This window comes from Arvicanthis niloticus, chromosome 25 (genome assembly GCF_011762505.2).
Source record: "Arvicanthis niloticus isolate mArvNil1 chromosome 25, mArvNil1.pat.X, whole genome shotgun sequence".
Classification (NCBI taxonomy): Eukaryota; Metazoa; Chordata; class Mammalia; order Rodentia; family Muridae; genus Arvicanthis; species Arvicanthis niloticus.
In genome coordinates, this window is record NC_133433.1 from 16,007,193 (window position 1) to 16,023,529 (window position 16,337).

The 16,337-nt window shown below is 39.6% G+C and overlaps 1 long non-coding RNA gene across 2 annotated transcripts in view; it reads right to left on the reverse strand.

The window, feature by feature from the left end:
• The window catches only part of LOC143438502 (uncharacterized), a 157,925-nt gene that overhangs the window by 111,059 nt on the left and 30,529 nt on the right, over positions 1–16,337 (reverse strand). The window contains exon 2 of one of the 2 annotated variants that reach the window (XR_013107292.1): positions 15,371–15,459. The exons of the other annotated variant lie outside the window; for it this stretch is intronic. This is a non-coding gene — a long non-coding RNA (uncharacterized LOC143438502). The remainder of the gene's footprint in view (positions 1–15,370; positions 15,460–16,337) is intronic. 2 annotated transcript variants of the gene reach the window in all.

Below are 16,337 nucleotides of genomic sequence, written 5' to 3' on the forward strand. Positions count from 1 at the left end.
ATGTGAAATCTTACTTTTTCTGGTATTCAAAGTAGTATGCTTCCTTATTGCATTTTTATATGCATGTGTCATTGCATTTCACTCATAGTTCACCCATTATGTTTCCTTTTGCTTCCTTCCCATGTCACTACCCAAACTCTACCTTTTCCTGTTGTGTATACATTATTTCATGTCATATATATATATATATATATATATATATATATATATATATATCCAAACCTGAATACCTTTCTTCTTTCCATTTACCTTTCATCTTTCTTTCTCTCCCTTTAGACTTTTTCCTTCCCCTCCACAGTCCACTTTTACTTTTTGTCTTAAATACACATACTTTTAAATCTAGATTCTGTTTATAAGAGAACATGAAGTAGTTGTCTTTTAATATCTCTGGCATTTAACCTTGTGAGTAAACTTTTAGTACAATACAGACACACTCATCATTTCAGTACTGCCATTGTTCGTGGAGAGGTGCAGAACTCTGATAACTGTGACGAAGACTTGATGGTCCTTAGTCCTAAAATATCTACTGTCTATTCCTTCACAGAAAAAAATGCTTCCAACAGATTCTGCTCTCCCTTTGTCCCCACCTGGTAACCTTTTTTCCATTGTCAGATTGATAACATAAGTGCCAATATGTCCTCCTGGTTAATAAAATACCCCTGCTGCTGCTATAAAAGCTTCCTCCAATACTTTTATGACCTTCATTTCTCTCATAAAAATGCTCAGTTACATGTACTTTGGTTAAAATTTGAGGAAGTGGACAACATAATGATTTTATATTAACTCTTGACTATGGGGTTCAATCTGCCTAAAGAAGAGTTTAAACTTCTTATAGCAAATGGAGACCATCAAGGACTGGACTCAATGCAATGATCAATGCATCACAAAGAGCCCATTTCCCAATGGATACATTTGCATCTCAGCTCCAGCATCTATGGCTCAAGGAACATCAAAGAGGAAGCAGAAAGATCCTAAGAACCAGAATATGAGGAAGTCTGCTATGAGACAACAGAGATGTTAACATAAAAGGTGAAATTTTTCATGGAGTCCCACCTGTAAACAAAGAACTATAGGTAATTATTGATTACAGGAAGAAGAGAATTACTGGATCCCAGAGATGATCCACCTCATGAGTTGTCCAATTCAAAATGGTCAGCCTTGAAACCATATACCTACACACAACAAAAACAGACTCAGCAGGATATATATATGTATATATATATATATATATATATATATATATATATATATATATACACTTATATACATGTCTATATAAAAACATGGTTTTGTATATGCACAATTTTATAGTGATTATCTCAGGGTAATGGGTATTTCAATTTTATTTTTGTTACTTGAATTTAAACTTTTCTATAACAACATTTGTTCTAAAAATAAAAATACAACTATGATTCAGAATTTGAATCTCTAAGTGAGGCAATTAAATTATGAAAACTTGAAATATACATTTACAAAGACTTGTTAATTTACTCTTATAAAACAATACATTAAATATAGGGCTAGACCACTGACACCAATTCTTGCCCCACCACCCACCCTGCTGCCATGTTTCCACCCCAGCAGATATCCTTTGCCCAGGTACAGGCTATGCCCATGAGAAGAACAGAGATTCCCTGCTGGACCAAAGGCCAAACTACCTATCAGAAGTACAGACCCCCAGCTCTGACAGAAGCTCCCTGATGAACTAGAAGTCATGCCTGTCCCCAGAAATATATACCACAAAGACCAAAAGACCAAAGAGGACACAAAAACCAAGGAACAAAATACCCATCAAACAAAGACAAATTCAGAAACTGGTACCTAGATATATATTCATCTCAAATCCAGATGTCTAGACACCAGTATAGGAATACAGTCAACCAGACACCCCAGAGCTCCCAGGGACTAAACCCCCAATAAAAGAGTACACATGGAGGGACTCATGGCTCCAGCTACATATGTAGAAGATAGCCTTACCTGGCATCAGTGGGAAGAGAGGCCCTTGGTCCTGTGAAGGCCTGAGGCCCCAGTGTAGAGGAATGCCAGAATGCTGATGTGAGAGTGGGTGGTTGGAAGAGGGAACACCCTCATAGAATCAGGGGGAAGGGGGATGGGATAGGGGGTTGGCAGAGGGGAAACTTGGAAAGAGGATAACATTTGAAATGTAAATAAATAAAATATCCAATAAAAAAAGTAAAAAAGAAAGGAAGGAAGGAAGGAAGGAAGGAAGGAAGGAAGAAAGGAAGAAAAAAAGAAAGAAAGAAAGAAAGAAAGAAAGAAAGAAAGAAAGAAAGACAGACAATCAACTACATCCAGGAGAATATGGAACCACCTGATCCCAGCCATCCTACTATAGTAACCCATAAATATTCCAATACAGATTAAGCACAAAAAAAAAAAAAAAATGACCTTAAAACTAACTTTATGAAGATGATAGAGTGTGTGTTCCTTCCTCTGGAGGGTGTCCCACAACAATCTCCCAACTGGGGACAGGGTGAGAGCAGGGAGGGGAGATTGCCTGCCCCCCCCACCCCGCTGCTGCCTCTGCCTGATCACCACCGCTATCACTGACCTGTCTCTCCCAGGTGCTGCACCTGTCTCTCCACGCTGAGCCAGTCCAGGCCCTGGCTGGGCCTATAAGGAGCCGGCTAGCTGACAAGAAGGCAGCTTGGTGTGCCAGGCAGGTTCCGGGAGAGCAGAGCTCTCCCCAAGTGTTACAGGTCTTGAGACAAAAATTCTCGGACACCAGGATGATTCTTGAGCACTTTACTTCCCCTAAATAGAGCCCTTATATACAGTGTTGGGGTGGGTTATGTTCTGGCAGCAGATCATGTCCATTGGCTTGACCTGAGAGCTTGGAGATACCTCATCGGCATGTGGGAGAGCCTGAGGGACAATTTCTCTTGACTGATGGTCATAAACCTCTCTGTGGGAGGGGTTGTTGGAGGACTGAAGCTAAGTGAAAAGAACCAGGGCCTGGGAGCAGAGCTGAACTCCTGCCATCCGATAAAGGTTCCGGGGTTCGAAACTCATGCTCAACCAAACACCCAGCTGCTTCTCACAGCCCACTGCCCTACAATAGAGGTCCTTAAAAATAAAATGAATAAATGCCTTTAAAAGTCTAGAAAAACACAAACAACAATTTCAAAGACCACCAATGTATGGAAATGAATAAATCCCTAAAGAGAGCCAGAAACAATGAAACAAGTGAAGGAAATGAATAAAATTGTTCAAGACCTAAAAATAGAAATAGAAGCAATAAAGAAAACATAATGTGAGGGAATTATGAAAATGAAAGATTTAGGAACTTGAACAAAAACTATAGAGGCAAACTTCACCAACAGAATATAAGAGATAGAAGAGAGAATCACAGGTATACTATAGTATGCATAGATACTATAGAATGAATACCTAGATGAAAAAAAATGTTAAATATAAGAAACTCCTGACACAAAACAGAAAATCTGAGACATAATAAAAAGACCAAAACTGGGCATAATAGGAATAAAAGACATAGAAGAATCCCAGCTGAAAAGCCCAGAAAATATTTTTAACAAGATCACAAAAGAAAATATTCCTAGCCTTAAGAAAAAAGATGCCTAGAAGGGTACCAGAAGCTTACAGAACACCAAATATATTGGATGAGAAAATAAACTCCTCTCAGCATATAATAAAAAAAAAAAAACACTGAACATACAGAACAAATAGAAACATAAAAAGCTGCAAGAGAAAAAGACCAAATAACATATAAAGGCAGCACTATTAGAATAATGCCTGACTTCTCAACTCTAAAAGCCAGAAGATTCTGGGCATATGTCTTACAGACTCTAAGAGACCACATATGCCAGCCTAGACTACTATACTCACCAAAACTTTCAATTACCATAGATGGAGAAAACAAGATATTCTATGATAAAGTTAAATTTAAACAATATCTATCTTCAAGTCCATCCCTACAGAAGGTATTAAAAGGAACTCTTTAACCCAAAGAGGTTATATACACCCATGAAGACACAGGAAATAAGGTCACACTAGCAAAACCAAAAAAAGGGAGTACAAACACACACACACACACACACACACACACATTACCAACAGCAACACAATAATAGAAATTAACTTTCATTTCTCATTGTTATCTCTCAGTGTCTATAGACTCAATTTCCCACTAAAATACAGGGGCTAACATAATGTAAACAAAAACAGGATACAACCTTCTGCTGCACACATAAAACACAACATCAAAGATGAACATTACTTCAGAGTAAAGTGTTACAAAAAGATTTTCCAGGCAAATGGAATTTTAAAAAGAATCTGGTGTGGTTATTTTAATATCTGACTAAATGTACTTCAAACTCATCAGAAAGGCATCATCTGATGGGAGCAGATGCAGAGACCCACAGATAAACATTACACAGAGATTAGAATCCTGTGGAAAGGAGAGAAAGGACTGTAGGAACCAGAGGGATCAAGGACACCACATAAAAAGAAAAAATCACACACAGAGTCAAGTAACCAGGGTTCATTATGGCTCACAAAGACTAAACCAACAACCAGGCATCCCACATGGATCTGAACTAGATCCTCTGAATATATGTTATAGTTGTGTAGCTTGGTGTTCTTGTGAGACTCCAAACAGTGGAATCAGGGACTGTCTCTGACTCTTCTGTCTGCTTTTGATACCCTTTTCCTCCTGCTGTGTTGCCTAGTCCAGCCTCAATATGAAGGGGATGGCCTAGCTGTATTGCAACTTGATATGCCATGTTTGGTTGATATCCATGGGAGGCCTGCTCTTTTCTGAAGAAAAATAGAGAAGGAGTAGATCTGGGAAAAAGAGGAGATGAGCAGAAGAGAAAAGGGAAGGGGAAACTGTAGTCATAATTTACTATATGAGAACAGAATAAATTTTAAAAAAAGAAAGCAAATGTGTGTATTATATGTGTTTTTTATTTATATATGGACATGTGACTTAGAATTTAAAAGTTCTAGCTGACCTTTTAGAGGATCTGGGTGGCATTTCCAGCACCTACATGGCAGCTCATAAACATTTTTACTCCATTCCCAGAGAAGCCAATACCCTTTTCTGTCCTCCTTGGCACTGCATGTATAAGGTTTATGGATATACATGCAGGCAAAACATCATACACAGAAAATAAAGTGAGAAAAATAACCAAACTGTTATATATAAACAATGCAGTCTGGACATCCATACAAAATCTTTTTCAAAGAAGATTTATTGATTCTGTTTATTTTGTGTGTATGTGTTTGCCTGTGTGCAAACAATGTTATGTACCAGTGTAGAAGGAACTGAGCCAAGCAGGCTCAACTGCAATGCTGGCACTGCTGATACCTCCTTTCCGACACAACCTAGAATCTGCCAGCATTGATTTAAACATTTCCCACTGTGTGTGTGTGTGTGTGTGTGTGTGTGTGTGTGTGTGTGTGTGTGTATGTGTACAGAGATTTTAGAACACTTAGACCTAAATGGATGTCTTCATCAAACCTCTCAGGGATAGCGGAGCTCTATAAAAGAGGAGGCACAAAGATCTTTAAGAACCAAAGGGGCTAGAAGACCCTAAGAAAGCAGTGTCCTTCAGACACAACAGGACTGCTGTACATACAAACTCACAGAGACAGTCTGTGACAGTCTGCACAGGGCCTGCACAGGTTCAAGCCTTGTAGAGTCCCAGGACTGAGATGAGGACATTTACATGGACTCTCATTCACAATTAAGAAGGTATCTCCAATTGACAACTGCTTGTAAAGAAATAAATAAATAAATACATTTTATCCAATGAAGTATAACTGGGCATATAAATCACACTTAAGAGCAGGCCCTACGCTCAGCAGCAGATGGCCAACATCAAATAAACTCAATAATATTTTTAGCTTGTTGTCTCCTATTGCTTTGTTTTGGCATTTGTTGTCTTACTGGCTTTTGGTCTGCATAGTATGCTTTCTGCTTTGTGGGGTTTTTTTTTTATTGTTGTTTTGGTTTTGTGTATGTGTGTTTCTTGTGATTTTTGTTGGTTTTTTTTTTTTTTTTGGTTTATTTGCTTTTTTATTTTTATTTGCTTGTTTGTTTCCTAAAGAAAGAGTTTCTAAAGGTGTGGGGTTGGATGGGTGGGGGTGTAGGAAGGATTTAGGAGAAGATGAGAGAGAAAAGAAAGATGATCACAATATATAGCATAAAAAAATCTATTGTTGTATGAAAAAAATCTATCTTCAATTTAAATAAATTTACAAGTGAAATATAAAGAATAAAAAAAAAAAAAAAAAAAAAGAATCTGCCAGCATGGCTAGAGACCACTGACACTGGATCAGGTGATTGGGCCAGCAAATAAGAAAAAGACAGCACCACCCATATCTGGCTACTTGAGAGCAAACAAGATGCTGGGAGGGGGTATAAAGGTTTACCCAGATCCTGCAATAAACAAGTTTACTTTTGAGACTTGCCTGACTCCTGGAATCTGTGTCCTTGACCAAGGGTCTTGGTCAGGTAGCAAGCAATGCACCAATGTCTCTGAAGGCCAGGAAAGGGCATCTGATGCCCTGGAGGTGTAAGCATCCTCATGTGAGTGCTGGGAACCAAACAATAGAGCCTCTGCAAGAGCACCAAGTGCTCTTAACACTGCCTTCTCTCCTGCCTCCCATTGGGATGGACGACCTGAGGAAAGCAGCTATGATAGTAAGTGAACAAAAGTTCACTTAAGATAGTGATTAAGGCCAGAGTTATTCACAATCCTTTATGAAACTGATAAAAAGTGACTTCCTTTCAGAAATGTTCCCAGAAAGTATGACCATCTCTGTCCTGTTGGCCACTCCATTATCCTTTTCTAGAGACACTCCATACTGAGAAACTGGAACACGGTTAACAAGGTTGCAAATGTATTATTAATGTTCTCAAGGTCTTTACTCTAGGAAGACTTCCTCTTTGGTGAGCTTCCTCTCTTGTTTTTATTTCTTTGTTAAAAACATGTTTTTAACTGAAATAAAATTCCATTGCTTACCCCTCCTTTTCTCCCTCCAGCCTCTCCCAGCTACCCTCCCTCAAACCCCTGATTTATCCCCTCATTCTCAAGTTAATGGCCTCTTTTTACTTTTTTCTTCACTAGTACTTTGATTTACTCTATATATTGAAGATCCTTGTCATTCATCTTTTACAGTGATTCTTACTATATAGTGTTTGATTCTACTGCTCATCAATGATGAATTTAAAAATAGCTTCATATATGCTATTTCAGGTTTAAAACTCTTACAATAGACAATAAATAACCCAGATATCTGCTGCAGCCTGAATGGCTAAAGTCTCCATGAATGAAATTACTATCCTCATTATTTAAAAATAAATAAATAAACCTACAGATAGGGAAAACTCTTACCAACCGAACATCCTATAGAAAGCTAATATCCAAAATATATAAAGAACTCAAGAAGCTACCAAGAAACTAAACAACCCAATCAAAAAATGTGGTATAGAACTAAACAGAGAATTCACAACAGAGGAATCTCAAATGGATGAGAAGCGCTTAAAGAAATGTTCAAAGTCCTTAGTTATCAGAAATGTAAATCAAAACAACCCTGAGATTCTACTTCACACCAATCAGAATGGCCAAGATCAAAACCTCAGGTGACAGCACATGTTGGCAAGAATGTGGAGAAGGAAGAGCACTCCTCCATTGCTGGTGGGATTGCAAACTGGTACAACCACTCTGGAAATCAATCTGGAGGTTCCTCATATAATTGGAAATAGATCTACCTGAAGATCCAGCTATACCACTCTTGAGCATATACCCAAAAGATGCCCCACCATGCCACAGGGGCACGTGTTCTACTATGTTCATAGTAGCCTTGTTTGTGGTAGTCAGAAGCTGGAAACAACCCAGATGTCCCACAACAGAAGAATGAATACAGAAAATGTGGTTCATTTACACAATGGAATACTACCCAGCTATTAAGAAGGAGGAGGACGCCCCTTCCGCCCTTCTCCGGATCCATCCTGGTAGCTGAGGCAGACACCCAGCAGGGTCTGCATCATTGGGGAGACTGTATCCTCAGACATCCCTGGGAGGCCAGTGGCCTCAGGGAGTCAGGTAAGGCCAGTGGTGCGCAGCCCTATGCCCCAGACCCACAGCTGGGAGTAGGAAGCTTGCAGGACCCCCCTACAGGCACCCAACCCCGCCCCTGTGGAACTCCACCCCCCTTCCGCCCTTCTCCGGATCCATCCCAGTAGCTGAGGCAGACACCCAGCAGGGTCTGCACCCTTGGGGAGACTGTATTCATCCTGAGACATCCCTGGGAGGCCAGTGTCCTCAGGGAGGCAGACAACCAGAGGGTCTGCACCCTTGTGGAAACTGTATCCTGAGACATCTGAAGGAGGAGCCATCAGGAGACCTGGATATCCATCTCATGTACAGTCACCTAAGCTAGACACTGATGTGGATGGCTGGAAGTGCATGCTGTCAAGAACATGATATAGCTGTCTCCTTAGAGGTCTGCCAAAGACTAACACATTCAGAGGACAATGCTCACAGCTAACCACTGATATGATCAAGGGTTTCCCAATGGAGAACTTAGAGAGAAGACTGAAGGAGCAGAAAGGGTTTGTGACCCCAGGAGGAAAGCAACAATACCAAACAACCAGAACCCCCCAGGGTCTAAACCCCCAGCCTTGGAGTACATACGGATGGACCCAGGACTCCAGCAGTATATGTAGGGGAGGATGGCCTTGTCGGGCATAGGTGGGAGAGGAATTTCTTGGTCCCATAAAAAAATGATCACAGAATGGGAGGGAAGTGAGGGTGGGAAGGGGGTATTGGGGGGGAGGTACAGGCACTGTATCATAGAAGCATGAGGGGGGGGCGATGGGATAGGAGGTTTCTGGGTGGTGGGAGGAAGTGGGGTAAGGGGATAAAATCTGAAAGGTGAATATAATACCCAATTTTTTAAAAAGAGATAAAAAATAAAGGAGAAAAAAGAGAAAAAAAGAAAGATAAAAGAAAAATAGGAGATTTAATAACACAAATGGAAGGATTTAGAAATTTAGGAGGCAGTTTATGTTAATGGAAACAGCATCACAGAAACTGGAAAATCACACCCTCATAGAAACACGAGGAGGGGGGATGGGATAAGGGGCTTCTGGGTGGTGGGGGGAATGGGATAAGGGGATAGAATTTGAAACATAAATATTATAACCAATCAAAAAAGAAAAGAAAAGTTGTTAGGACCAACATCTTTAAAAAAATGTCAGTCCTCTAGGAAAAAAAAAATTTTTTTCTTGATACTAAAATTTGTTCTGAGAATTGTATATTGCAGAATACACAGCCTCGGTGTATCTACTCATCAAGCATACTGAGCAGACCCTCTCAAACCTCCAATGTCCTGGAATTCCAACTGGATGCAGTGAAGACACAGTGTCAGAGGCTTATCAATTTATTCTTCCCCCCAAGAAATATGCACATTCATATGAACTAAACTGTACATATCCTGTCCAGTATATGTACTGTTAGTTCAAAATAAAAAGTGGCACAATGTTCCTCAAATATTAACTTGGGAAAATAAATGGGAAAGTGCAACCCTCACCACAACTACTTTAGTGGTGCATGGGCTCTGAGAACCCTTCTGATTAGGAAACAGCAGCATGGGAAAGCGTGGCTTGCCAGAGGCTTTGGTATTTTTCACAGGAACTTGCTGTTTGGTTGTTTCCTTTTTTTGCTTGCTTCTTAAAAATCAGAAAGCCACCAAGCATACCCTTTATGAATATAAGCCATAAGAGCTTGTGTTTTATTTCAAGAGCTCTTCTCTCTTGTGCTGCTCTCTTCCCCCAGATAAGCTGCTGGATTCAAGACTGGAAAGAAGCGATTCATCAATCATGAGAACCATCTCATGAGACTGCAGAGAAATGCCCAAAGATGGACATAAGGAGCAGCAGCTGGCCAGACTAAAACAGACCTCCTCAAATGGCCTCTTCCCGGTACTCCTGGGAGCACACATGGCTCTGTACTATGAAAAGCAAGCAACATGGTCCTTGAATTTTCTGTTTTCCTTGGGATTCTGGTACATTCTCATCAGTGGCTACAATCACTCTTAGTGGTTTTGGAGCCTGAAGAAAGGCTGCATATCCTAAGAGGACTGGAACTGAGAAGCAAGATTTCCCATCTTGCCTGAGTGGGGCGACAAGGGTGATGAGTGAGATCCTACTGGGACAGAGGACACAAGTCTTGTCTGTGAGGTCCTCTGGTCCCTCCCTTCACTAAGCCTTGCTTTACTCTCAGCAGTAACGAAGCAAACTACCAATGAAATATAAAGATGTGTAAATCCTTTTAGAAACACCAGTATTCTGGTTCTCCGCATATTTCTAAAGACTTGAGGAAACATATTTGTATCTTTAGTATCTTCTCTGTTTTTTCACAAAATCACATTCTCATCTTTAAAAAAGCAGAGCTTTTCCATAGCCATTCAGTACCTCAGTCCTGTGAACCGTGACCTGAAAGTTATTTTTATTTTTTTCAGTTTTTTTTATTAATTTTTTAATTTACTTTGCATGCCAATCAGTGCCTCCCTTCCCTCCTCTCCACTCAGTCCCTCCCTCTCACCTCCCCTTCCTCTATACCCACCTCCATTTCTCCTCAGAGAAGGGAGACTTCTCATGGATATCAACATGGTTGTAGGGTTGGGCACATATTCTTCTGTTGAGGCGAGACAAAGCTAACCAGTTAGGAGAGAGGGATCCAAAGACAGGCAACAGAGACAGAGACAACCTCTGCTCCTGCTGTTCAAGGTCTCACAAGCAGAACCAGCTATACAACTGTCACGTACGTATAGAGGGCGTAGGACTGTCCTGTGAATGCTCTCTAGTTGGTGGCTGAACTCTATCCTTTACTCTCTAGTACAGACATACAAGAGCATCCTAAAAAAAAAACATTCTCATCATGATCCCTAATTATACAGCAACAGGTCCAAAAACCTACATTTGAGTTTTCATGATTGGAGGATTTAAAATCTAAGCCAAAAATAAGACAAAATAAAAACCTGAAAACATGTTGTACCAGGAAAATAAATCCTCACAAAAGATGTCAACCTATAATTTAATGAGCTCAAAATTAATCTTTTTATCTCCAAATATCCTTCACTATTAAGACTATGAAAGTACATATATGAATCAGAAGTGATTCACATGGGCACCCAGATAATGTTGGATTTCCACCAGCCTCCTTAACTCTGTAGCTTTATTCTCTTCTCTATCCTTCATAGAAATGAAAGTAAGGAGAAATCCAGTATGGTTTGTTGAATGTTACTGTTGAGGTTGAACTGGTTATACATATCTGGCCTCTCTAACAAGTCGCTCAAATGACTTTGGAAATATATTATTCATTTATTGTAGAACTGTAACGATTGTAATATGAAAATATTTACTGGAGAATAATACATAGTATTCATGACACACATGTTAAAAATAGCCTCACACATAATGTTTCTATTCTCTTGATGTCTTTGGCACCGTGTTAGATTGCAATTAATACTACAAAACACTGACTCTGAAGTCACCAAGACACATCCTTAGTTCTCTGCTCTAATATATTATTAAATTAGGGGCAGTTATAAAATTCTGAAGGTTGACTACATTCTGGAAGAAAAGCCATAGATTTCTATGTTACACTCTACTATAGCACTTTTCTAATTTTACTGATGTCTTGGATATTTGTGTAATTATTATGACAGGATATCTAACAAATACAACTTAAGAAAGAGTCTATTTTTATTGGATATTTTATTTACATTTCAGGTGCCATTCCCTTTCCCCATTTCCCCTCCATAGAAAACCCCTATCCCATCCCCCCTTCTCCTTTTTGCCTTTATACAATTTTTTAATGTTAATCAAAGGCTTTTTAAGTTTGGTAATGCTCAATAACAAGATGCCCTTACAATCACAAGTGTAACCCAATACCCAACCTAGGATATATCAACTACCTTTGACTGGTGGAGACACGTGAACATCAGCCTTAAGGAAGAATTTATTTTGGCTCACACTTTAAGAGCACTCTGTGAAATGACAAGGAAGTTGTTACGGCAAAAGCTTGGGGTAGCTAGTCATGTTGAGTCACTAGTCAAAAAGGAAAGAGCATTGATTGTGCTTAATTTGCTTTCTCCCTTTTATTCAGTCTAAGACCCCAGCCTAAGGAATGGTGCCACCCCCTTTGATTGGGGCTCTTTCCACATACATTAATCTAATCTAGAAAATCCCTCATGGTTATAAAGCTGGATTATGTAATTGCCAATGCTGGTGATACACATGGAGACTTTTGCTTTCTGACTTGGTTCTTTATGAATGCAGCACATCCGTTTGTAACTTTATGTGACTTGTATGAATAAACCTTAGTGTTTAGCTCAGCAAAAAAAAAGAAAGAAAGAAAAAGAAAATCCCCCATAAGCATACCTAAAGGCCTCTCTCTGTAAGAATTCTAGATTCTGTCAAGATATCTACTGTTCTAATTTGATTCCTATTTCACTAATAAATGTCATGGCCAAAAGCAACGTGTGTGTACGTGTGTGTGTGTGTGTATGTGTGTGTGTGTGTGTGTGTGTGTGTGTGTGTGTGTGTGTGTGTGTGTTACAATCCATCATGAAGGGAAGTCAGGGTGAGAACTCAAGGCTGTAGCCTAGAGGGAGGAAGTAAGGCAGAAATCATGAAGGAATGCTGCTTCCTTCATGCTCCCCTAGCTTGTTCAGCTTGCCCTTTTAGATAATCAAGGACCACCTGTAAAGGAGTAGTGCCTACAATAGGCTGAGCCCTCACACTTCAGTAGTCAAGGAACACTCCCCATATACACAGACTTCCTTGTTGGACAATCTGATGGAGTTACTTTCTCAACTGAGGTCTCTTCTACACAGATGTCCCTAATTTGTGTCAAGGTGACAAAAACTAAATAACACAACTACCAACATTAACCGTCACAATTGTATATTTGAATCTTCTAGATAAACAGCTGTTCTCAACCTGTGGGTGCCAAGCCAAAGGACCCTTTCACAGCTGTCAACCTCAGACTATCAGAAAACACAGATGTTTACATTACATTTCATAACAGTAGCAAAATTATAGTTAGAAGTAGCAATGAAGGTTGGGGGGTTATCACAACATGAGGAACTATATTAAAAGGTTTCATATCGGGAAGGTTGAGAACCACTGAGGTAGAAGAATTTAGAGTCCTTTGGATATATGCCCAATAATGGTATCGCTGAATCTTGAGGAAGATGTATTCCCAGTTTCCTGAGGAACTACCACACTGATTTCCATAGTGGCTATACAAATTTGTTCCCCCAGCAACAGTGAGTGAGTTTTCTCTCCTGTCCCTATATCCTTGCCAGCATGATCTGTTGTTTCTTTTATTATCCTGGCTATTCTAGCTGGTATAAAATGAAAAGTCAAAGTGGTTTTAATTTTTACTTTCCTGATGAAGGAGGTAGAACATTTCAAGTGTTTCTCAGTCATTTACATTTGAAAACTCCGTACTTAGTTCTTCCCCAGTTTTTAACTGGGTTATTTATTATTTTGATATCCAGTATTTTTAGTTCTTTATATATTTTAGATATTAAACCTATAGCCGATGTGTAATTGGTAAAGATCTTTTTCCATTTGTAGCCTGATGCTTAGCCCAAATGATGGTGTCCTTAACCATACAAAAGTTTTTCAGCTTCATGAGGTCCTATTATGAATTGTTAGTCTTAGTGCCTGTGCTATCAGTTCTACTAATTTGAACAAACATGGCACATAGGCTCTTAAGGACTGGCACTATTAGGAGGTGTGTTCTTGTTGGAGTAGGCATGGTTTATTGGAGGAAGTGTCTCCCTGGCAATGGGCTTTGGGGTTTCAAATGCTCAAGACAGGCTCAGGTTCTGTCTCTGTCTCTCTCTCTCTCTCTCTCTCTCTCTCTCTCTCTCTCTCTCTTCCTGTTGCATAAAGATACAGATGTAGAACTCTCAACTATATCTCCAGCACCATGTCTGCCTGTGTGCTGCCAAGCTTTCTGCCATGATGACAATAGACTAAACCTCTGAACTGTAAGCCAGCTACAATACATGCTTTCCTTTATAAAAGCTGCCATAACTGTAGTATCTCTTCAAAGCAATAAAAAAAAAATATGACAGAAGTGCACTATTAAAAAAGTATTTACCTGTGCCAATGAATTCAAGCCTATCACCCACTTTTTCTTCTACAGGTTCAGAGTTTCTGGACTTTACATTTTCCTACAGAGTTATATACTCAACAATTTTTATTCTGCTCTATTCATAACAGCCAGAAAGTGGAAACAACCTAGATGTCCATCAACTGATTAATGCATAATAAAAATATGGTACATTTATACAATGGAATATTGTTCATCTGGTTTAAAAACTGAAATTAAAAATTCATAGGTTAACAGATGTAGCAAGAAAACAACTATCCTGAGTGAGGTAACCCAGAGCCAAAAAGACAAATATGGTATCTCTTATATGTGGATGCTTTGAAGTATTGGATATACATGCTGTAATCTGTATAACCACAGAGGACAGATAACTAGTAACAGAGTAGTGGGAAGGAAAGGATCTTTCTAGAAACGGGAAATGCAATATACGATTATAGAGAGAAAAAGGAGGGAGTAGAATGGGACAATTAAATGGGGGGATGAGAGAGAGAAGAAAAGAGGGAAAGGGAGAAGCTAACATTGGGGCATTTGAGGGAAACCAGCTACTATTGAAGTTTCCTAAAATATATGCATATATGAAAGGAATCTAAATGGAGTCACTCAATAATGGTAGAGACAAAGCCCCAAGTAGACATGTTACACCACCAAGTGAGACCTCCAGTGCAAGGAATGTGTTACATCTAGTTGAGTCATTCACCATCGGGGATCCATGAAAACCACAGATATCTCAGGCTATTGCTCACTCTCCACAAACTGGTGGCAAGACACTGTTGCTAAAAACAACACAGAGAAGTCAAACTGGTGCCTAACTAGAACCTTGGTCCCCCATTGACTGGAAGGTACCCTGCATGCTACCAAAGGAGAAAGGTAGTTACCAACTTAGCTAAAAATGCTGTCACTAAAATGGTGATCTGCCTATGAGGTACACTGGTACAGTACTCACACAGATGTAGGAGTAACCGAGCACTATCTGATTGAGTGTAAAGCCCACTCTATAGGGAAACCTTCAACAGAATCTGATGCTAGATAGGCCATGGGCCTATGAGAAAACAAAGTACTATTGTTCTGCTAAAGAAACCTTCTAATGAAATTATTTCTAACATACCACTATACTCATAGATCAGTTTTCTGTTCATCATAGGAGAAGCTTCTTCTTGCACTAGATGGGAATCAACAGAGACACTTACAATTATACAATGGGCAGATAGAGACTTTGGAGCATTCAGTCCTAAATGAGATGTCTTCATCAAATCCTCCCATCGGGGCTCAGGGAACTCTGTGGAAGAGGAGGCAGAAAGACGATAAAAGTCTGGAGGGATGGATGACACCAAGGAAACAGTACCTTCCAGAAATAAAAGGACTGAGGCACAGAGACTATGGCAGCATACACAGAGCCTGCACAGGTTCAAAACAGAGAGAATCCCAGTACTGATTGGGTAAGGGGGCACAATCTCTCATTTCTAAACAAGAAGCTATCTGACATTCGTACCCACTTGCAAAGGAAAAAAATTAGTTTTCTCCAGTGGAGTCTAAATAGGTATATTAACCACACTCCAGTGTAGGTCCTATGTCTACAACATGGCCAAGAGAGAATTAATTCAATGGTATTTTCATAGCCTTTTTGTCTTATTTGTTTGTTTGTTGTTTTGCAAACTTTGGAGAAGGGGAGAGAGAGAGAGAGAGAGAGAGAGAGAGAGAGAGAGAGAGATTATAGATGTTTCTTGTTTATTTTTTAAAGAGGGAGAGAAAGAAAAGGCATAGAGTTGAATGGATAGGGTCTGGCAGGAGTTGGATGAGTTGAAAAATGTGATCAGAATATACTGTATGAAAATTATTTCCTTTTTCTTTTCTTTTTTCCCCAACATAATATTCCTATTGGTTATTTGAGAATTCAATACAATGTACCCTGGTCACACTCATTTCCCATCCTCCCAGGTCTACCCTCACACCCTTTCCACACCACCCTAAAAAGGAAAAAGTCAGCTCCATTTGTATTGCCCATATGCTCACTGGAGCATAGTCAAACTCGCAATGATCAGCCCCTTAAAGATGACATAGTACTTCTCCCACCCCAGCTCCACCATAAGCCAACAACTGTAAAGAGCTATACTTTAGCATCTTTGTCACAATTTTAAAGGACTCTCTTCAACAGCT